Below are 22265 nucleotides of genomic sequence, written 5' to 3' on the forward strand. Positions count from 1 at the left end.
GGCTCGCGCGCCGCAGCGCCGCCGCCGCGCAGGCGCCGTGCGCTCTCCGGCTGCCCGGCCGAGCCTGGAGCTCGGGATCAAAATGGCGGCGGCCGGAGCGGGGCCGGGCGGGAGCGGGCGGCGCTGAGCGGGAGGATGGCGGCGGCGAGCGGCTGCCGGAGGTGAGGCACCGAGGGGAGCCGGGCTGGGAGGGGGACGGGGGCTTGGTGTCACGGCGGCGGAGGGGAGGGGGCAAGACCGTCGACGCCCCCACGGCGGGGCTCAGTGCGCGCCCCGCCGGGCCGGCTGCGGGCAGCTCATCCCGCCGCGCCGCTCCCAGCCCGCAGCGCTCCGCCGTGGGAAGGAGCCTTGCTCCCCGTGCCGCTCCCCGGCCCGCAAGGTCCGCGGTCCGGAGCGCTGGCAGCGGCCTCGGCTGTGCCTGCCCGCGCTGTCGGGTCTTGTCTCTCTCCCTCCCTCTCTCCCTCCTTCTCTCCCTTCCGCCCCGGCGCAGCTCCTCGCGGAGCCCGGGAGAGGTGCTTGAAGCCGTCTCCCGCAGGAGCCGGTGCGGGGCTCGTGCTCCCGCAGCTGCGGAGCTCCGCCCGTGTGGGGCCGGTGCGAGAGCGGCCGCGCTCGCCCGCCGTGGCTGCGGGGCTGCCGCCGGTGCCGGTCAGCCCGTCCCGTGACGGTGCCTGTGGCCCGCAGATTGCTGCTGCCCCCGGACAGGTGGGGTTTTGTCCCGCTCCTCTCTGTACGGGTGTTACTGCGGTGTTCCTGGAGAAACTTGGAGAGCTTTGTAGGTGATGTGTTCGCTTGTGCCTCTGGAATATTCCTGCTGCCAGTGGGATAAGTGGTTTTCTGTTGGTTCGTGTTTCTACTTGCTCTTCTCCGCCATCCCATTTGAGGCCGTTGGGTGAAAGATGACACACATGTCGAGTGCTAACATAAAATACGACGGTAGGATAATAAAATACGTGTTGATGCAATGATAGTTTGTGTGAGAATTTACCTTAGGCAGTGTAGCATCGCTTGAGGCTTTGCTTCAAACCAGTGTAATATAATAACAAATTTAAAGTGTTTGGCAGATATACCATTGCGATGTAATCACCTCAGGTTTTACCACATCTTGTATGCTCTGTTTTCATTTAGAAATAGAGAAAATAAAACCTGAAGCTCAAATAAAAAATTTTTAAACCTCATAACTCATGTTGATGCACTGAAAAGCTTGAGGAGTTAAAGCTTTACTCTGTTTGAAAGATCTTAGGGAAGAGGATGAGTCTTCTAAACTTCTCCTTTATTGTTTCAGATATTTCATTTTAGTTCTGTGTTAGTATCCTTCACACAGGGTGGTGCAGGGAGGGAATTCCTTCTTAGATTCTTCTCGACTTGAACCTTTTGCTTAAGAATTCAATGAAAATATTTTTTCCTCCATCCCTTCTTGACTAAGAGTCTGCTACCAATGTACCAAAAATAATTCTGTAGGTATTATTTATGAGGAGGTGGAACAGAAGTCTTTTAGTAACATACAGATTCTGTGGACCGTGATGTTTACAAGGCAAGGTCTGAGTGCTTATTATGTAGAGTATTTGGATGAAGATAATGTATTGAGAAGGTATGGATTGTGATGTTTTCTCCCTTTTTGGAGTAATTTATCAACTAGATAATTAGTCTTAGTTGATTGACCAAGGCATAATTGAGTCATTTAAGAACTTGCTACTTTGCTGTGTCAAATAATGTCCTGTAAACAGTACTATCTGTTTGTGCTTATATGTAAACATGTGATGAATGTCTCTGTAAATCAAGCTTGTATCTTAAGTTACAACACAAAGCTGCCAGATGCTCACTGGTTTTTATTTAGTGCTGAAGTTAGACTTGCATAGTTGGCCTGCACACAGGTAATCTTGGAAATGGAGTTCAGTGTTTTGTGTCAAATGTACAGCCAGTGTTTGTTTTTGTTCATTGGAGATGAAAACAGCTGTTGAACCCTTTGTATTTCAGCTCAGCTGCACTCAGCATTGTTTTACTTGCTTTCAGACTTTAGCCAATGTATAAATGGGTTTGACATTCTAGTCTAGTTTGTATGCTTAAACATACAAGGAGCGCAGTCACAAGTTGTCTTGGTTCATTTACTGCGGCGTTGTTGTAATTGTTGCCATTATAAAAATCCTTACCTCTTACAGTAGTGAATTCTCTTCATATGTCCAGATTCCCTTGCTGAGTCATAGATACAATGGTGGTGTAATGCTTATAGCTGGTGTGGACTGATTTGCAAAGACTCAGACATGAAAGAATAGAATTACTTTTATAAGCTCTTCTGGAAGACTTGCATGGATTTGTCGTAGTGATTTTTAAATATTTTTTCCCCTCTTAATTTTCAAGCTTGTCTGAGAAGCTCCAAACTTTGTGTTGTGAAGCTATGTTACTCATTGTTAAATTAGAGTAGAATGTGCTGCCTTTGCAGCCAGCTCTTTGAATTTAATTCAGTGGAACTGCCAGAGCTTGATGAATTAACAACAAAATATTGAGTCTTCATTTTGAAAGCGGCCTTTCAAAGTTGCTGCATACATGGTGTCAAGTTTACAGATTAATTGTCACTGATGATAATTAATCTACAGGTTTGTTGGGGACAAATTTTAGGCTTGGACTATGTCTTCCTCTGTCTTATTAGCAAGCTGCATTGGTGATGTGGTGTCTTGGGGTCCTGCACATGGCCGTAGGAGGAGGTAACACTAACCCTGCTTGCTCCTCTTCCACCCTGATGCTTGTTTGGTCTTGATATACCAGACCACATGCAAGAAGAGTGAGTTTATTCTGATGTCTTGGGCACACTGTGGTGACCAAGATAGTTGTGGCTGACTGCCTTTCAGAGGCAAACAGTAAGATGAATGTAAACATCCTATGGACATATTGATGGACTGCATGTAGTTCACACTAATCAATAAATAGATCTATAGGGAAACTGTGAGATTGAACTAAGAAAGAAATAACTATGTTCTTAACGAGACTGATGAGAATCTGCTCTTACAGCAAATCTTGACAGAGAACTGCAAGTTTGAATATTAACTCTAAATTTCTTTTTGTTTGTTTGCTTTTTCTTAACGTATTTACATGGCTTTTGAGTTCTGTTACCGGGATCAATGGTTTTTCCCATTTTTTCACACTAGTCTGGAAATCCAATGCGCAACTTTATTGTACATGCAGTGGAGACCAGGAATCCTAGTTCAGATGTATTAGGTGAGCTTCCAGTGGGTCATCTAGCTATTGCTTTATTTCATTTCCCAGGTTCTTTGAAGGATAAGTCTTGTCAGTGTATCCTTAAATCTTTGGGCAGAAGCTGTTGTGGATTTTTAGAATGCTCTTTCCTATGTTGGCTTACCAGTATGCCTGAACTATAAGAAGGGACTGCAGATGCAACATTTGATTCTAGTCTTGCATTTTACACCCATATAGGCTGTTCTGCATGTCTCCCAAGAAGGATACCATCAGTAATGATGCTTTCTGTGTAATGAATGGATGCTAAGAGATCTGAAATTGTTATTACCATAATTATATTTTGGTTTATTTCAATTATTAAACTGTACTTATCTCAACCCACGAGTTTTACTGCATTGTTTTTTCTTCGCCTTCTGGTTCTGTTCCCTATCCCACTGGCAGGGGAAACCCACAACAGTAAGGATGCCTGTGAGGTTCTTGATAGATGCTTAGTAGCAAAATTGGTTTAAATACTTTAAGTCCACAGCTGCTTTTCCTTACTTCCTGCACAGTCCCCTCAGCTGTGTTGGTAGGGCTGTTTACATGGCTTCACTCTGAAACATTCAGGAAGTTGATCTGTCTGAAAAATAAACCACTAAAGCACAAAATAACTTTATATCAGATCCTTCTTCTGGGTCATCACATTGCTGTAGAAAGTCTGTTTGCTAGCACAGTGTAGAGGCGAGGCCAGGGAGGTTGCCTCATGTGTTGGATTCAAGTACATACCTAACTATATACTTAGTTAAATTTAAATCTGATTTGTTTGCTCCATTGTGTGCAGGTGTTGTGCAAGCTTACACCAAACACTACTGAATGTGTACTTTAACTACTGGTGTCCTTGCAGACAAGTCCAGCTTGTTGGGGGTTTTCCATCATCAGTGGATTTAAACTGGTTATTTAGATGTTTGAGTGCTAAAACATGCAAGAAAAAATAACAGCAGTCAAAACTGATTAAGAAGAAACTTTCAGTAAAGTGTGGTGGTGTAGAGTTTCGGGCAACATATTCCTAAATCAGTTTGTTTCAGAAGTATCTTCTAGTGATCTTATTTTGGTTTTCGATCTCGGCATTCTTGTGTGAGCTGTTACCTGTATAACTGACTGATCATTTTCTACATCCTATTTGATCTTTGTCCTCAAATTTTGTCTGAATTCAGTGGTCATTCATACTGTATATTGTTTGTGGCACTCAAATGTCATTGTCTTTTCAGTTCTTCCTGTATTAGAAAGACTGGATTTTTTGTATTCATCCTTGCTTTTCTTTCATATCATATCCTGTTTCCAACCAACTGTAGTAAATTGTAAAGGGTAGAATTTAATTTTTTTAAATCCCTTTTTTTAAGAATGTCTTTCTAGTGCTGCTGTTACTGTGATTCCCCATATTGTTAAAGAGCCTTTTTATTTCTACTCTGTCCTCTTTCTTTTACAGGATCATTTCAGTATGGTAACTTGCAGCTTTTAAGATTAATTTCTTTTTCCTGTCATTCTCCATCACTTCTGATCTTCAGTGTTACCTAGTGGGAAGTGCTTCGGAGAGAGATCAAGCTTGTTAATGATATGCAAGATTCCTCTAATTTGGAAACTTCGTCCAAGATCTGTTAAAACCCAGTTTCAGGATAACTAGCAGGACACTTTACCATTCTGCTGATGGTAACGATGGCTAAACTCGAAGGAGTTGATGGAAACAGTAATGTAATAAGTGACTGCTTGGTGCTTTAGTTGGTTGTGTTATTTTGTGACCCAGAACTTGCAGAAGCTCTGTGTGATCAGTAGAGCTGCAAAATGTATCTGTGTGTGCTTGCCTGTGTATTTTAAACTGCAGTTTGGGTGAGAGAAGACTGTTCTCATAGTCTGCTGCTGAGATTTTAATCAAGATTTCATATACAAAGAACAAGAATACCAGTGTCTTGTGAAGGCATCCAACATGAGTCAAATTTTATGCCTATTTATATGAAAATTGAAGTATTTTTTGAGTGACCAAGTAGATTACGTTGCATTAATGAAAAATTGAAGTGCTGCTTTACTTATCATCTGCTACTCCAAATCTCTGTACTTCAATGAAGTATATAAAACACTTCTGTAAATGGGTAGGTTATTTTAAGTGCTTTAAAAATAATCAGTATGAGTGACAAAAGTTCCTTTTCATACTTTTTTTCTCCTGACCCCAATATTAGAAATGCTGCTTGAGAGCTGATTAAAAGCATTTTAACATAGCAAATACAATCAGAATGCAACAAGAGAGTAGTTTGTTGACTGGTGCTCCCTTATTCTTTGATCTCTTTCGATCTTCTGCTTTAGCGTTTTTCAAATGATGATTCTTGATGTAAAGGTGGGGGAGAAGTGGTTCTTTGACTATGAGAACTGGGTTTGCTGTGGATTTGGTGATTTTTTTGACTTTGTCTAGGAAGATGTCTTATTTAAAGCCTTCCTGCTGCTATGATAATTACAGTGCTTTTCCACTTAAATTCTGCAGTGTGTAAGATGAGGTTGTGCTGAAGTACTTTTTATATGTGAGGCCATTTAGAGGGTTTTTCTCATGTACCCAAATGTCTGTCTTAAAATACATAAATGGCTAACAACCTCTGAAGCTGCTTGTGATACTTAACTGAATGACCAGAAGATTTCATCATGAAGAAGGAAGGAGTGCGGGCATATACACAGTGCAATTTTGTATTAACCATTTAAGAAAACCCCAGCAAATCCCAGACTAATGAAGCATGTGACTATATTAAAGACTGATGTCTTGTACCTTGGCTCATCCTGTACTGGGCATCTCAATTTCAGACATCTTGAGAGATGAAATGAAATACATATAAAATGTCTAGAATGCAGGTAGAGTAGGTAATGTTAATAGGTTCATGGATTTCTTTAAAGTCATTCTAGTAGTGACTGCTACTCTCTGAAATAGATCAAATTGCTTATTACCATCATTTTAAGTTGAAAATATCTTTGCCAGTCTGTAATGAGGTACTTGTAGGAAGTCTTTGAAATTGTTTTTTTACTATACTACAGAGACAAGCAATGTAGAAGAATGCTGAGTTGACAAAATGCATGCTGGAGACGGGAAGCTTTGTGTTTATCAGTGTAGTGATGGCCTTGGTACTGAACGAGGGATAAGCTAAGCTGTGTCAGTACTGAAAGGCAACAGTTGTTACTGGTGAGCTGGATGCAAGCACCATAATTTCTACAGAGGAATGTGTATGACAGCGTGAGGTGCTTACTCAGTGTCCATGTGAGCCCCTCCACACTTTCAGTGTATCAAGTACCTCCATCTTCTCTGCAGTTTATTTTCATGATTAGCTTATCTAAATTTTGGGTAAGCATGTGTGTTTACTGCTTTAAATTCTCAAATCCCAGCTTGGGTGATTGTTTTGGTTTTTGGAGGTTTTTTGTATAGCCAAAGATAATATTTAAGAGAATAATTTGATGTATCCTTTTTTAAAAATACATTAAAAGGTACATTATTTGGGTCAAAAAGTACCTCCTGCATCTTATTTGGTCATTAAAATCAATGTAGGGTTTAGTCTTCCATTAAGCACTTCTGGAAATGTGCAGTTGGACTTGAAATGCCAAAATACCCATCCAACATAGTAAGGTTAACATACAGTATAAGACCCGTCTAATAGTATTTTGTAGTTCTAGGCACAGATCTGATGACCCGGTAACCTCTGGTAAAGTGACTCTTATATGTATTTCTGCACTGCATCAAAGCTGCTTGTCTTTAACTGCATTTGACCACAGTCTTTGATGTTGTAACCTGGACAGTTACTACTTGAAGTTGGTCTTAAAGCTTAAATTACATGTCTTCTGAAAATGATGTTAATCAGAAGTACAGTCTTAATACAAACTTTCTAAAATATCTGTTCATACTACTCAGGGCTTTTCCACTGCAAGTAAAACAAAATTCCCTTTGTCTTTTTCTAAGTTTCTCAAGACATTTGAATTTCTCTGCTGAGAATATCTGAAGTAATTTTGTTACTGCATAATTTCTCAGTTAATTATTGGCTCAAAGTCTCCCATTTGGATTAACAGACTTGGAAGAATCAAAGGAGGTTTGGGAAGTAGAGCACAGGCTGGCAAAGTTTCTGAACTTTGCGCTTTCTTCGAATGTGAAGGAATAGTGGTATCAAGGACAGTTGTGGATAAGAGAGAAAGATGAACAAAAATTGGTCTAAAATTACATTAGGAGCAATGGGATTCTTTAATGGAGTTAGTAATTAGTACAATGCAACAGACTTTTGCTTTCCTTCTAAAAGTTTTGTTTGATTTCTTTGAAAAATCTATTTATTTTTTTAATAATCTGGGGCATCTGAAAAGCTTCAGTCTTGTGGGGGGAGAAGGAGGAGTTAAGGCACATCAACAGTCTGCTCAAAGGGCAGATCTACCTTAGCAGATAGTTAAGCAGAAAACCACCCCATAAGCTTTTCTAACTCAGCAGCCTTCAAAAGTCTGCCATCATGAGTTGTGTAGATGTTGCTGAATTAATTAAATTAAATGTGTACATGATTGGTGCCTCTGTTTTCAGAAACAACATGTTATCTCAACATGTGTGATGCTCTTTTGACTGTTCTGTAAGACTTGCATATTCATGTTACAGGACAAAAAAAATGCTTTGGAAGTGCAGAGAGCTTGTTGCAGGAAATGTGGAAGACATAACTTCCTTTTCTTGCCAAGGGGAAAATGTAAACAAAGCTCCAACTTAATTGTAGGCTAAGTACTAGTCTGGTTTTCTGACTAAGCCTTTCCTTCCTTAATTGATTTCTTTTATCATTGAGAAAGTGTATTTTCTGAAATGAATTCCTGTAGTTTTGGGCAGGACACACCTTAAAGTTTATGAGCATTTAGTTCTTGCTACGCTTTCATGGAATCTAAATGTAGGTATTCATGAAGGTAACTACTGAAACTGAAGTTACTGGTGTAACTTTTGAGGGGAAGTATTGCAATATTGATGTATTTTGCTACTATCTTCAAAATGGCTGAAATCTTTGAAGTATATGGCATAGAAAGATTTCTTGGCGTCAGATGTTATGATATAAATATTAGTTGGTGAAGTCAGTTTGGCTCTTAAAATTTTCTCCTGAAGTTAATGAATTTAAATTAGCCATGCAGAAGAGTCCAATCAAAGGAGACATCTTTCAAATGTGTATGTTTTAAAGTAACTGTTAAAATCTTAGTATATACAGATAATAATTGATTAATATGAACATGTATAAAATCATCATTCTTTGGGGGGGGGGGGGGGGGGGGAGTTGTCTTAAAAGCACCTAAATACAAGAAAAATGTTCTGTGGGTTTGACCAGGAATTTCACCCTTGCTCAGGGAGGCAGCAGTGCATAACCAGTTTACATGGTCTCAGATAAGTCAATTGTTGTATAAATACTAGGTACAATGAATTTTACAATTTGGTTGTGTATTACTTCTTGCAGCAGTGAGCAGAATAGACTTGGGAGTGACTGTGGCTATTGGGAGACAAGGGGAAGATGTGAGTGTCAACAAGATATGAGTGTCACTCTGGGCCAGGCCAGAGCGACTTGAAGAGTCACTCAGGGAGAACAGAAAGGATGGCTACAGGGGTGTAGTTTTGTGGAGTTGTGAGGCAGTCTAATAGGAATAGTCTTCTCTCTTCATATTCAGAGCTGTGGCATCCTGTTCCAGTTTTAGCTGCCTGTCAGACAAATCTTCTAGAGTTCCCTCTCCCTGTCTGTTACCTGCCTCTCTCTACAGCAGTGGGGTATGGATCAGCCATTTGAAATTATTTGGTTTGTGATCATATAATCTCTGTATGTAGTGTGAGGGGAAGCAAGAAAACCCCTTGGGATGATGGAGTGTGAGGGGAAAGTACAGTTCCCTGTTAGTTTGACTTCAGTGGTGGTGTCAGATCACGCTGATGTAGCTGTGATGAGCTGACAGGCAGTGAGTCCGGCATGCAGTTAGCTTCTCCCTGTCAGAGGAGGAGTTCACTAGATTGAGGGGAATATATTAAAATTCGCATAGGCTTGGCTGTTGGGGAAGATGAAACAGGAAAGCCTTGGAAATATGATTGCCTGACAAAAGATTTTGGGAATATGAAAACTACAGGCAACATCGAAATGAAAGCCACTTTTGAAATACCAGGTCTTAGTTACTGAACAACTAGAAAACAATGGTATGGCCGACTGAAGTAATCCCCTCTTGATGGAACAATACCCTCTGCTTGCAAACAGGTCCAAGGGTCAGAGCAGACCCTACTAGCTCAGCAGAAGGGGTCCAAAGAGTAGTTTTTAGAAGTTAAGATGTAACACTCTATGGTAATATAAGAACTCTTATAGGCTGTATGTAAATGCTATAGGATTTGTATCTTGTATTAGATTGGTTAGTGACAATTAGAATATTCAGTACAGAAGATGATTTATTGTATTGTAACCAGGACTTCAGACATTTCCTCACTTCCACTTCTATTCTTGCTCTTACTCTTGCTCTTACACTCTCTCTCTCTCACCCGTTTACTCTCTTGCTCTCTTGGGCCTGCTCAGAGCTGAGTCTACCAGCTCTGAGCAGTGCCCCAATACCCAAGCCTTTTACAATAAACCGGCTGTGTCCCAAGACCTGCCTATAGAGATCTCTCGTCTCCATCCGTCACCGTCTATGTCCGGCCGTCCCGACTGGACCCCAGAACCCCCGTAACCTACAGTCTGGCGCCCACCGTGATTGACGAGCCCACACCCAGCACCTGCAGCCTGGCACACAACGTGATTGAACGCCCGGTTCAGCTTTCTCCATCTGTAGGACTTTTCTCCATGGACGGTAACTAAAAGACCAGTTATAGCCACCTAGAACGTGTCGTGAGCACGGCATACCGATGCTGCGCATCGTAATAGCTGGAGCTCTGTAATTCTGCTGAGGCAGCCTTCGAGCACAGGGTTTACCTGGAGCTCTTGGAGGCAATTGCCTGGCAGTCCTCGAGCACGGGCCGCCACTGCTGCGCAGCGGCCCCCTGGAGCTCTTTGAGGAGGTCTGCCGTATCACCCCTCGAGCACGGACACGCTGCTAAGCAGTACTGACCGGAGCTCTGCGGAGGGAAATCTGCCGCACGCCCCGAGCACAGGCGAGTAGTGCTGAGCACCGCCCGCGCTGGAGCTCAGTGCGGACCCACCCGTGAGGTCCTGAGCACGGAAAGCCGTTGCCAAGCGACGCCTGAAACCGGAGCTCTGGGAAAGGACCGAAAAGCGGCGTCCTGAGTGCTGAGTGGAGTGCCTGGCCAGCCCCCCACGACAGACATCTGAGTAAGGACGCTGCTCCTGCGACATCACCTAAGTGAGTATCATACTGGTCTAAAAAATGGGACAAACCCACTCTGCCCATGACAGAGATCTCTATAAGCAACTTAAGCATTTACTTATAAGCTCTGGTCCTAGTCAGTTGCCTAAACACGAGCTAAAAAATCTTTTAGAATGGACCCGACTTAATTTCCCAAATGCTGACCGTTCAGCCGTCTTTACAAGAGACTTTTGGGACACAGTTGGAGTTAAGCTCTTTAATAATATCTCCTACCGGGATATGGCAGCTGCACAGCTGCTCCCAGCTTGCAGAGCGCTGGTAGAGCTGTTTGCTGCGGTGGCGCCGCCCGCAGCAGTCACCCCGCCGAGCCTGGTTCCAGCTGCGAGTCCGCCCCTTGCCGTGGCGAGCCCGCAGCGGAGCACGGCCCCCGCCCCTCCGCCGGACCCCGTGGCTCCGATACCCGCGGTCCGGCTGACGCGCGCCGCCCCGCCCCCCGCGCTCGCGGCCCCCGCGCCCGTTACCCCGGCCCCAGCCACCCCACCGGACCCTACGGCCCCTCCCGCCATCCCGTTCCTCTCCGCTGCCCCATCCCCCGCAGCCCCCGCTGCCCCATCCCCCGCGGCCCCCGCTGCCCCATCCCCCGCGGCCCCCGCCTTCAGTGCCAGCGTCTCCGCGGCCCCGCCCCTTGCCCCTGCCCCCCCGTGCCCCCCCCCCGGTTCCGTCACCGCGGCTCCACCCCCCCCTGCTGCCGTCATTGCTACCCCACCCCCCGCTGCTGACATCATGGTGGCCCCGCCCCCCGGCGGTACCCCCGGCGGGGCCAGCGCCTATCCCCCTGCTACCTACGGGTGTTACCCCTCCCCCAGCCGCGCCGGTTATGGCCATGGCTGCCATTATAGCCGGCCCCCCCCAAAGCCAAGCGGCGACCCTTCTTCCAGCCCCCCAGGTCCCCCCCCCCCACACGGCGCCGATGATAGCCATTGTTCCATCCGCGTCCGCCGCTGCTGCGTCTTCACAGTCCCCTGCCGCTCCCGAAACACTGGTGCCCAGAGCGCCGGCCACGGCTGTCCTGCTGTCTCCGGCACCCCCTCTGCACGTTACCGCAGGAACCCTACCCCCCCACCCTGCCGTTCAAGCGCGCACAGCACGCCCCGAGCGGTCCCCCGGCCCCGTGGCGGCACAGCAGCCGCCTGTGTCTACTTCCGCTCCTCCTGCCGTTTCTGTGCTGTTCCCCGATCCCCGCACACCATCGCTTGCGCTGGGAGCGCCCCAGCTCCGCGAGCCACTTGATGCCGGTGCCGCGCTGCCTGCACGGATGTCTGCAGTCTCCCCCGTACCTGCCCCTGCTCCAGCTACGTCTCCCGGCACTGCAGCCCCGTCTCCTGCGGCACCACCACCCACCCCAGCCCAGCCTACAAGCTTCCAGCAGCAGCACGCCGCGGTCCAGCCACCAGCCCTCCTGCCTCCCGCGACCGCAGCCCCAGCCCCTGGTTCTGCAGTCCTGCCATCTCTCGCTTTGCCCGAACCGCCCGCCACACGGACTGCTGCCCTTACAGCCTACCGCGCGGACCTGATGACGCAACACGCGCATGCGCCATTGCTGCAACTCCCGGACCAGTGGTATCAGTCCGCTCAGACTTCTCCAACCTCAGCACCGCTCCCGGGACCAGCCGCGCATCCTCCCGCGACTCCGCCGCGCAGCTCCACCCCGCCTCCTCGCCCGCCGCCACCGAGATCGGCTGCACCACTCCCGAACTCTGCCGTTCCATCGCTGCCCCTGCCGGGTCCCATCCCCGCGCCGCAGCCGCCCCCGCCGGGGTCCCCCGACACCGTACAGCCGTATCCCTCCGCGCAGCGCAGCCTTGCCTCAGAAGACGCGAGCAGGGGGGGAACCGAGAGCAATAATGCAGCTCCAGTGGCAGGGGAGACGGAGAGCCCCTCTGCCGGAGCTGATGCTTTAAATCTAACACAAGTAAACTCTGAAAAGCAGCCAGATTTGTTTGCAATAAGCCCCAGAGTCCCGCCGGCAAGCGGCGGGGATCTTGCAACCCAGAAAGAGAAAACGAGTTCTGAAAGTTTGTCAGCCCTACCTTCTGAATCAAAAAATCCTCCAAAGTGCTCAGATTATTCTAAATTAACAGATTGCCATGAAATAAGACCCCAAATCTATAAAGATGAAAGTCTTAGTCTATTAACTAAGCCTGTGATAGCTAGCCAACAGCCTGACAGTCCTAAAATGTGGGCTCCCATCTCCACTCTCCAAATTAAAGAACTAAAAAGTGCTGTAAGATACAGTGGCATTTGCTCACCGTATCTTAAACAACTGCCAAAAAGTACCCTAAAAGGAACACATCAAACTTTAAAACGCATTTTAAATCAACAGAAAAGGGGAAAAGCCCAGGCTACACCTCAAAGAAGGTTGAATAAAGCCTTGTATGTTTTTAATTTCTTGAACAGCTCTGCAGAAGAGCCTGAACCCCCCATCTTCAGACATTTCTTAAACAACAAAAAAGCAAAACTGAAAGAGCACCCTCCAGTTTTAATTAAGAATTTAGCATCAGGAAAAATAGAAAGACCTTATGATCTTATAATGTGGGGAAAGGGATTTGCATGTCTCTCCACAGGTGAAGGAACCAAGTGGATTCCAGCAAAGAACGTGAAGCTGTACCATGCATCAAAGCCCACTGTCTGTTCCACTTCAGGCAGTGACCCCGCGAGTAGAAGCCGAGAAGCCGGCACTGAAATGTGAACTCGGCAGAACCACTGAGAGAAGATTGTCTGCCAGAAACAGCTCGAGAAAAGAATGGAGTTTTAGCATTATTTGTGTAGATGCATGTTGCTTTTAACCTTTTGTTTTTGTTTTTATAATGAAGCTTTACCTGTAAATCAACCAAAGACAAAACCTAAGGGACCTAGCTAACCAAATTACAACAGATAACTCGTCTTGGCTAGACAGTTTGTTTGATGGTTGGAGCTTTGCACCCTGGCTAAGGGAACTCTGTAAAATAGGCTTGATTATTCTTGTAGTAATAATTATAGTTTTAGTAGCAGTACCTTGTATACTTCAGTGTGTGCAAAAAATGACGAGTAAGACTATGTCTAATATCTTAATTGTCCGTCGAAAAGGGGGAGATGTTGGGGAAGATGAAACAGGAAAGCCTTGGAAATATGATTGCCTGACAAAAGATTTTGGGAATATGAAAACTACAGGCAACATCGAAATGAAAGCCACTTTTGAAATACCAGGTCTTAGTTACTGAACAACTAGAAAACAATGGTATGGCCGACTGAAGTAATCCCCTCTTGATGGAACAATACCCTCTGCTTGCAAACAGGTCCAAGGGTCAGAGCAGACCCTACTAGCTCAGCAGAAGGGGTCCAAAGAGTAGTTTTTAGAAGTTAAGATGTAACACTCTATGGTAATATAAGAACTCTTATAGGCTGTATGTAAATGCTATAGGATTTGTATCTTGTATTAGATTGGTTAGTGACAATTAGAATATTCAGTACAGAAGATGATTTATTGTATTGTAACCAGGACTTCAGACATTTCCTCACTTCCACTTCTATTCTTGCTCTTACTCTTGCTCTTACACTCTCTCTCTCTCACCCGTTTACTCTCTTGCTCTCTTGGGCCTGCTCAGAGCTGAGTCTACCAGCTCTGAGCAGTGCCCCAATACCCAAGCCTTTTACAATAAACCGGCTGTGTCCCAAGACCTGCCTATAGAGATCTCTCGTCTCCATCCGTCACCGTCTATGTCCGGCCGTCCCGACTGGACCCCAGAACCCCCGTAACCTACACTTGGCCTTATATTTTTTCCCTATATGAGTAATACCTAGATGCATATATTCTGGCACTGCAAATTTAAAATTCTCCAAGCATTCAAAAAAGCAAAAATGGACCCCACGGACCTCTTTAGCAGTGATGACAGCTATGTGAAGCGTTGTTAACTGAGGGAGGAACAAACTGCACAAATACAGAGGAAAGTAAGTGCAGGCCAAAGAAGCAGCCATCAACCAGCTAGATACAGGGAGCACTGAAATCGTGAATCCTAGCAGTAGTTTCTGCTGTCTAAATTGCCTTTTTCTGCTAGGACTGCCCTTGCTTTGCAGATGATTTTTCCTACTGTTAATTTTTTTAAGAGCTGTGGAGAAGAAAAAGCATATTGCAAAAGTGGTCTTGTAGCTGCCCACTTGAAGTAAGATGTTTTCATTAAAAGTGGTAGTTGGCTGAATGAAGATAGAAGCAGTGCTGTACTCGGGCAGCACCAAAGGATCAACTGAAAACAAACACGGTCCTCAGGACTTAGGTGGCTTTCCAAATGTCTTCTACAATGAAGGGGTACAGCTCTCCTGCAGGAATGGGTGCACGGGGACTGGGAATGTTTATTTTTTGAAGACTGTGTCAACTGGGTATTAGTCAAACTGCATGTCATGTTTGATTGTGGGGAGCAAAGTAACCTTGCTGTTCTTCCTTCTCTGTGGCGACCTTTGGGTTCCTTGAGCCATTTGGTAAACTGGTGCAGGGAGCTAACTACACTGGAGAGAAAAAAATCTCACCGAAGAGAATATCTGTGTTTAGTTGCTGACACAATGGAGGAGCTTTGGGGACATGCTGGTGGTAGCTGCAGCGAGCACTGGAGCTGAGGAAATGTGCATGGGACCACAGTATTGGTGAACCAACTTGGGTTTGTATACACCAAATAATGCATTTTAAATCCAGATTGCAATTGTGTTTTGGTTGGATGCAAGACTTGTGGCTTACCGTTAAAAGTATTCAAACTGTAGCTGTAGTGAGTCCATTTTATGGCTGTAACTTAATGCTTTCTTCAATGAGGAAAATCACTATTTTTTCAATAAAATTCCTGATGTCTCATGAAATGACTGGACTAGATTGCCTGTTGAGTTCTTTACCACACCTTTTCATGTTCCACCTTCCAGTTTTTCTATTGTTTATAGATGTACCTATTAGTGTTAAATGTGTAAGAAATGATGCTAGCAAACAATACTTCAGACTTATTATATTGAAGAAGAAAGGCTGAATGGGTGAAAATGCTGTTGTGCGATGACAAAAGGACGCAGAGAGGATGATGTACAGAAGTAAAGGAATGGTGGTGTATTAAGGCCTGGCGTGTAGAGAAAATTGTTTTGGATGTGTGGCACTTTTTAGCCACAGGCAGGGGTTTCAGTGGAAAGAGATGAGCTGTGTACTGTTACCAAGCATCTTGGAAGCTTGTGTATAAAGGGAGAGTATTGTACAGAAACACTGTAGTCATGAAGTATGATGTTCCAAGCAACAGAAATACCACAAGATGTTGTTACTGATACAATGACTGGCTGGCAGGGTGAGGAGTTGATTGCAGCCAAATTAAGATAGAAGTAATTTTTCATCTGATCTATTAAAAGAGGCCACCCATATGGGAAAGCTGATCAGTATGTGGGTCCAAAACTTTTTAGTCTGCTTTGATGTTGGAGCTATTGATGTGAAAACCCCAAGCAGTGTCATCACCAGAGATGACTCAGGCTGTGGAAGTTAATAAGGGAACTAAAGCTGAGTGATCAAAAGGTTGCTTTTTTGAAGATAAGTTGAAAATAGTAAGTCATAAGATAGGATGGATGCTGCTTGCCCACTTATGTAGGTACAGAGCACAGTGTCTGGGATTGTCCTACCAGAGACTCTAATGCACTCTCAGAGGAAGCATGTTCAGAGAGGAAGTGTGAATGCAACTGTGCAGTGAATTTACAAGCACTGTTGTGTCCAGGAAGCTCCGACATCCTCATTCAGAGTAAATGGCTTTCTGTGAAATCATTGGGCCTGGAAAAAAGGGAAAATGTTTCCAGTAAAAGGAAACTGTAGGGTATATGGATCTTCCATATGACTGGGGTTTGAGCCAAGATTTTCCCGTCGTAGTAGATTTGTTAATTGAAAACAGGATTTTGTGTTGTGGTTGGGTCGCAGCTTGAGCAAGAGGAAGAATTCCCTTTCTTAATGAGACAGGGATCTTTGGGGGACGCTCTCAGACTAAATAGAATACAATTCCATGGGGAGGGAAGACTGCAGAGTTGAAAGACTGCTTGCCCTCTTCCAGAAGAAGCAGTAATCCTGTTGACAGATGAAGGGTACTGGGATATGAAGCCCATGAAATAAGCTGTAAAAAGGTGGTAGAGCTTCATGTGGAAGGTTATTACTTCTGCTCCACTTTAGTCTTTTCCAGAGGGGGAAGAGGAACAGGTGACTAAGGGTATTGCTGCAATCATGGACAGTCGGTATCTGGAGGCACACTGATGAGGGCAGTGGTCTTACCAGACTGGTGTTTGACCTCAGTATCCAAAGCAGAATGTAGCTGAAATCTCTATGAGTTAGGTCACTGCCTGACAAGACAATTAAGTGTTGGTCTGAACTTTGATGGGAAAAGAAAAAGCAGACTACTTTAAAAAAAAAAAAAGTCTGATCCTTTTTCTGAGGTACTTTTCATGTTATTTGGAAGTTCCTTTTTCTGTGTTAAACAACTGATGCGTTCATATATCTGAACCAAAGAATATTTGCTGTTCTTAAGAAACAAAAGCATGTGGGTGATTTTTGCTCAGAAGAGGCCTTTTGAAACACATTTAGACTCCTCAAAATTTATCACAGTATGTCAAACTATGTTGCAATTACTCTAGATTGGCTAAAATTAATTATCCTCATTTTCCTGTAAATGGATATATTCATACCTAATTACTCTGTTCAGTGATATTGATAAAGATTTGGTGGATAGGATTTCTCTGATTTTCTTACAAAGTAGATTTAATGATGTTTTGCATTGAAATCAGATAATGTTCCTTTCAAGTTAACTTGTGAAAAAATGGAAAGTCATTGAAGAATACATGTTGTCATTTCACTTCAGGAGAGTCCTAGAGGGCAATAAATGAGTTCTTGCTCATTTGGCTGAAAGAAGTGTTTTGAATTCATCTTCAGGAACATTAGTTAAGTCTTTCATGTGAGTGTTATCAATCAGAATAGACTTTTGGTAAATTAGTGTGTTTTTGCAACCAGCTGGAAGGATCACTGACATAGAGAGATGAAAATTTGTTCGCCAGTGTATGAAGACATTTAAGTTGCTTGGGAGGAACAGCCTATTCCGTGCAGGATTGTGCTGCTGTAATTCAGTTAGTCTCTGTGTGCTTTGTGTGTTTGAATTTTTTAGCTGCTGGAATTTTTTATATTTAGAGGAATATAAATATGTTGATGTCCCCTGCCTCCACACTGCTGATAGTGATTTGACCTGTCACTCCCTGTTAATGACATTATTTAATTACTTCTAGGATGTGACATGTTCACATCGTACTTGGAATTGCTTTGCTGATCATGAGAAATCCTACTATGAGCACTATTTGCAAAGACAGCATTGAAAAGAGGTTATATTCCTGTGAGTTCTGTGGGGTTTTTTTAACTGTTAAAATGCTGCTCAGTGTTTTCAGTTTCTGGAGTGTGCATATCTTCAAGACCGCACACCTTTGTGCTCTATTTGAGCATAGTTCTTTTAACTTTAACTCTGATTCCTCAGAGAAAAGGTTGAAAATCAGTACAGGTTGTTTCTTGGTGGGTTTTCCCCACTGAAACTCAGTCCTATGATTCTCAACAAATCTAGAAATAAAAAGCTAGGACTGTTGTGGTGTTTTTATCACCTCCATTTTGAAAGAACTTCTTCATGGAGAAGCATACTACTTCATGGAAGAGAAAATGCTGTACATTTCATGCTTAACTATAAGAAAGGGTTCTTTGTGATGGCTGGAACACAGGATTCTCAGCAAAGCACTGAGTAATGCAGTCACTTTCGTAATCTAGTTATAGCTGCTTTTCCTTGCCCTCTTGAGCTGGTAACTGCTGATGTGGCTTAAGTTCTGGTGTTTTGCTTATTGGGTTTTTCTTTCTTTCCAATGCATTAAATAATGAAATAACACAGATTTATTATCCCATGTCATAAAGAGCATTATCCATTCCTTATTTTTGTATGGAACTAATCCAAACCACAACCTTTCAGCTGTTTCAGTTGCATCTTGGTATTGTATCATCCAGTTAATTTTGAATAATGATAAAGGTTGATTGCTTGACTGGATTATAAAAAGGAGTCAGAATAGGCTTTGCATGGATTTGCATGTGTGTCAGGCTGCATAATCAGCTGAGCCTTCAAATTTCAGTTGTTTCCTTTGAACAGAAAATTACTTGCCAGTTACACAATTTCTTTCCAATACTCTGTCCCATAGGCATTCAGTCCTTTAGCATGTATGCTTCCAAGACTGGAGGCTCTACCTCCACAAAATCTGAGACTGTGCTAGTGCCTCTGAGTCTTATTCATGGAAAAAGAGGAAGGTCAGGACAGGTAGTACTCAGTTCCCATCAGCTCCTCTTACTTGGAGAGCCACCTTCCAGTAGCATAGTAAGAAAAATGAGCTAGATATTAAATGCACATCTGAACAAGCAGTTGAAACTCCAGCCACAAGCAACTTCGTCTTCATTTTTGAGAGCTTGTGGCTTTGATGTTGCTGACTTGTAATTCCAGCAGTATACTGTGTAACAAGCAACACGGCCAGGGCTGGCTCTGGAAACTTCTCAGTGGATGGGAACTTTCTTCTGTCCTTCTGAGCATGGCATTGCTCCTGAATCACGTTGTGATGGCTCAGGACTCTGTATTGGTCACCAGACCACTGTTCTGCTGGAGGCAGGTTCAGGATGTTAAGGCAAGCTGGTGGGATGTATTTTGGGGATGATAGCAATGGTCCATTCTCACAAGTTCTATCTCTTTTAATTATTGATCTACCTAACTTCTATGGAAATAAGTTTGTCCTTGCTGAAATTTAGTTGATGTGTTTCCTTACTGGGGTTGGGGCTTTTTATTGCTGGATCTTGTCATCTCATCTTGCAGTACAGTTCTTCTTGTTACTTGAAATGAGCTGTTGGGGCAAAATAACATAGCATTTTTGGTCTGGATAAAAATCTAAGCAAACATGAGTAAGTTATTCTTGTGATGCTTGTGTTGTCATTTACGCATAGTAAATTAAAAACATGTTAGGTAAGATGAAAACCTGAAATACCATGTTGGTACAGGTATGTGCATGTACTTGATATAATTTCCTACTTTGGTTTTAGTATTATGCTATTGCATAATCCTATGGCAGCAACTCCAAAAGAAATACAAAGTTCTTAAAATTTTACAGGGGAAAAGTCAAATGCTTTTGGTCATAAAACATGTTGTAGCACTCCCTGCCTTGCCCTTTATATTAATTGGATCACAGTGAACTACAGGAAATTTTATGAAACGTTTGTATTGAATGATGATATAAACAAAGTGTCACTGTTACCCAAAGTCCATTCTATACAGAGACTTTTGTTAAATCAAAATTCCCAGTCCAGGAATACCTGGCTGTCAGCCCAGATACCTCAGATGCACGTTGCCTTAGGTTCTTAGGATTTTAGGTGCAGTGTGACAAGAATTGAGAAGACTGAGAAATGTGTTTCAGGTTCTGAAACTTTTAACCAGGTTTGTGCTTATTTTAAATTCTTTTCTGAGTATCAGTATAATCTGAAAGTCACTTCTGTGCTGTTTTGTAGGATTTGAGGGTTTTAATTTTAGTTTCTATAGCTTCATTTCACGTAACACACTCCATATACTCCTTCTGCAGTATAGGCTTTTCAAAACAAGCTTTGACATAGTTTAACTCTTTTCCTGTGTATGTTCAAAATGCATCTGTGCGTGCGTCACCGCTCTCAACGACTGTTTCAGTTGGTCAGCAGATGTTGAATTCAGTTTTGTTTTGGTAATGCTTACGTGGATGCATGCAGGCTTTTAATAAAAAGGAAAGAAAAAGTTCATCTGATGGTAGTTTTTAAAACAAACAAAATTCCATGGCTATATTCTGAGGCTAAAATAACGTTTAAAAATGCTTCAGATAAGCTGAAATAGGGAAGCTTTTGGTATGCAGGATAACTGTTGCAAGAAGAGATGAAATCTGTCTTTCCTTTTGCAGCTAAAGATCTAATTGTTTGTGGTTTGGAGTTTTTTTTTTATATATATATAATTTTTATATTCCTCTCCTGTTACAAGTGCCTTTCACTGTGGAGAAGGAGCATTCCTGACTTGGCATTTTTGCAGTAGCTGAGATGTATTGGCTAGACTCAGCTAGTTATATGCTAAACTAACTGGTGTTCAGGTAGGCTAGGTTTAATACAGAGGCTGAAGTGGATACTAGCATAACAAACCAAACAAAAAAAAAAGCATCCAAATCCATGAGTGGTTCAAGTACACTTTGCTGTCAAAAGATGCAATCCTACTCTATTGCTTGTTTTCAGGTTCTTTCTTTTTCCACCTGTGCTAGTGCAAGTATTCATTTAATGTCTTAACAAACAAATTGAGTGACTGATGCTGTTTCAGCTTTTTGTTTAGGTTAGCTCTAATTTGGGTAAATTTATCTGATTCACAAAATACTTGGGACAGAACAAACAAGGTAGGAAAAGTTATGAGAATGAAGAGAAGAAGGCAGGGCTTCCTCCAGGACAGAGTTCATCACTGGTGCTAGCTTAATTTTTTGGGAAATGCAACATGGGTTGTCTAAAATTTGTCTCGTAAAATTTGGTGATGTATTAAAAATACAAGAAATGTACTTTCAGTTGATACATGAGGTTAAGGACAGTAGTGGAACTACAGCTGTGGTCAGTTTTGAGCCATGGGGCCCAATACGCTTTATGAACTACAACATGTTTGAATTCAAGATGCAAAATACTCAAGAAATCAGCCTGTACGCACATGACTTACCAGTGCATGGAAGTTACATATTCTAAATTTAGTGAGTGAATTTGTTCTGCATGATACTCACTTGGGCTTAGTGTGTAACAATGTTATTGTGGTAAGCCTCCAAATAAAATAATTTTATCTATTGTGTATTTTAGGAATCTTTTATCATGTTCCTTTTCCAGTTATTTAAATCCTTGTTTGCAAATTCAAGCATTGACTGCTAATGGTATTGAACAGTCGCATATATTCCTTGATTGCATTCCTTCCATCTTTTGGTGCATATTTTTTGCCAAGTGGAAGGAGGTGGAAAGTATTAACTTCAGACCTGAGACTTGGTTCTAAATATTGAGTGCTTACTTATAAAGAAAAAAGAGAAGCCCAACACTTTTTTTTTCTTCCCTCTTTTACTTAGCTCCTGGGCTCTTTCCTGTGTTAGGAAGAACTGAAAACTGTTAGTAGACATCTAATAGACAAGTTATCACACCGCAACTGAATGCAGAAGAGAAAAGTGAAATAACAATGGCATTATTCCAGGACTCAAGTCCAAATGAACCAAGTCCAATTTTAGCTGAGAAAAGGGAAGTTGTTGGGGTATCTACTCAGGTTGTTGGCCTTTACCTGTGAGCAAGTTAGCATTCAAACTTCAAGGTGACTCTTACCTTCACAAAGTTTGTCCTGGATGTAATTAATTCCATCTAGAAATCTACACCACATTTAAGCAATGTATTCTTGGTGCGTACAGAAATCACTTGGAGTGTCACTATTTTAATGAAATTATTTTCTAAGTGTTTTTTCTTAAGTCAGTGAAGTTTTTCATAAATGAAGTAGAGATCTGCATCCATGTGGGTTCAGTAATCTTTGAATTCCTTATTTCTGCACAAGGCAGAACATGAGCGCATGCATTGGTAAGACTGAACTGATCCAGCAGCTTGTGTTTGCTGAGATTTGCTGATGTTCATTGGTGTGATGTTGCCTGTTTTGTGTGTGCTCTGGTTCTATCTTCATCCCGAG

The 22265-nt window shown here is 43.1% G+C and overlaps 1 protein-coding gene across 2 annotated transcripts in view; it reads left to right on the forward strand.

Annotated features, from left to right (window-relative positions):
• Window positions 1-55: 55 nt before the first annotated feature.
• Window positions 56-22265, forward strand: part of BTBD7 (BTB domain containing 7) — a 61361-nt gene continuing 39151 nt past the window's right edge. The window contains exon 1 of one of the 2 annotated variants that reach the window (XM_048307800.1): window positions 56-161. The gene's annotated coding sequence lies outside the window, so the exon portion shown is untranslated. The remainder of the gene's footprint in view (window positions 162-22265) is intronic. The other variant, XM_048307802.1, reaches the window with a different exon arrangement.

This window comes from Corvus hawaiiensis, chromosome 6 (assembly GCF_020740725.1).
Source record: "Corvus hawaiiensis isolate bCorHaw1 chromosome 6, bCorHaw1.pri.cur, whole genome shotgun sequence".
Taxonomy (NCBI): domain Eukaryota; kingdom Metazoa; phylum Chordata; class Aves; order Passeriformes; family Corvidae; genus Corvus; species Corvus hawaiiensis.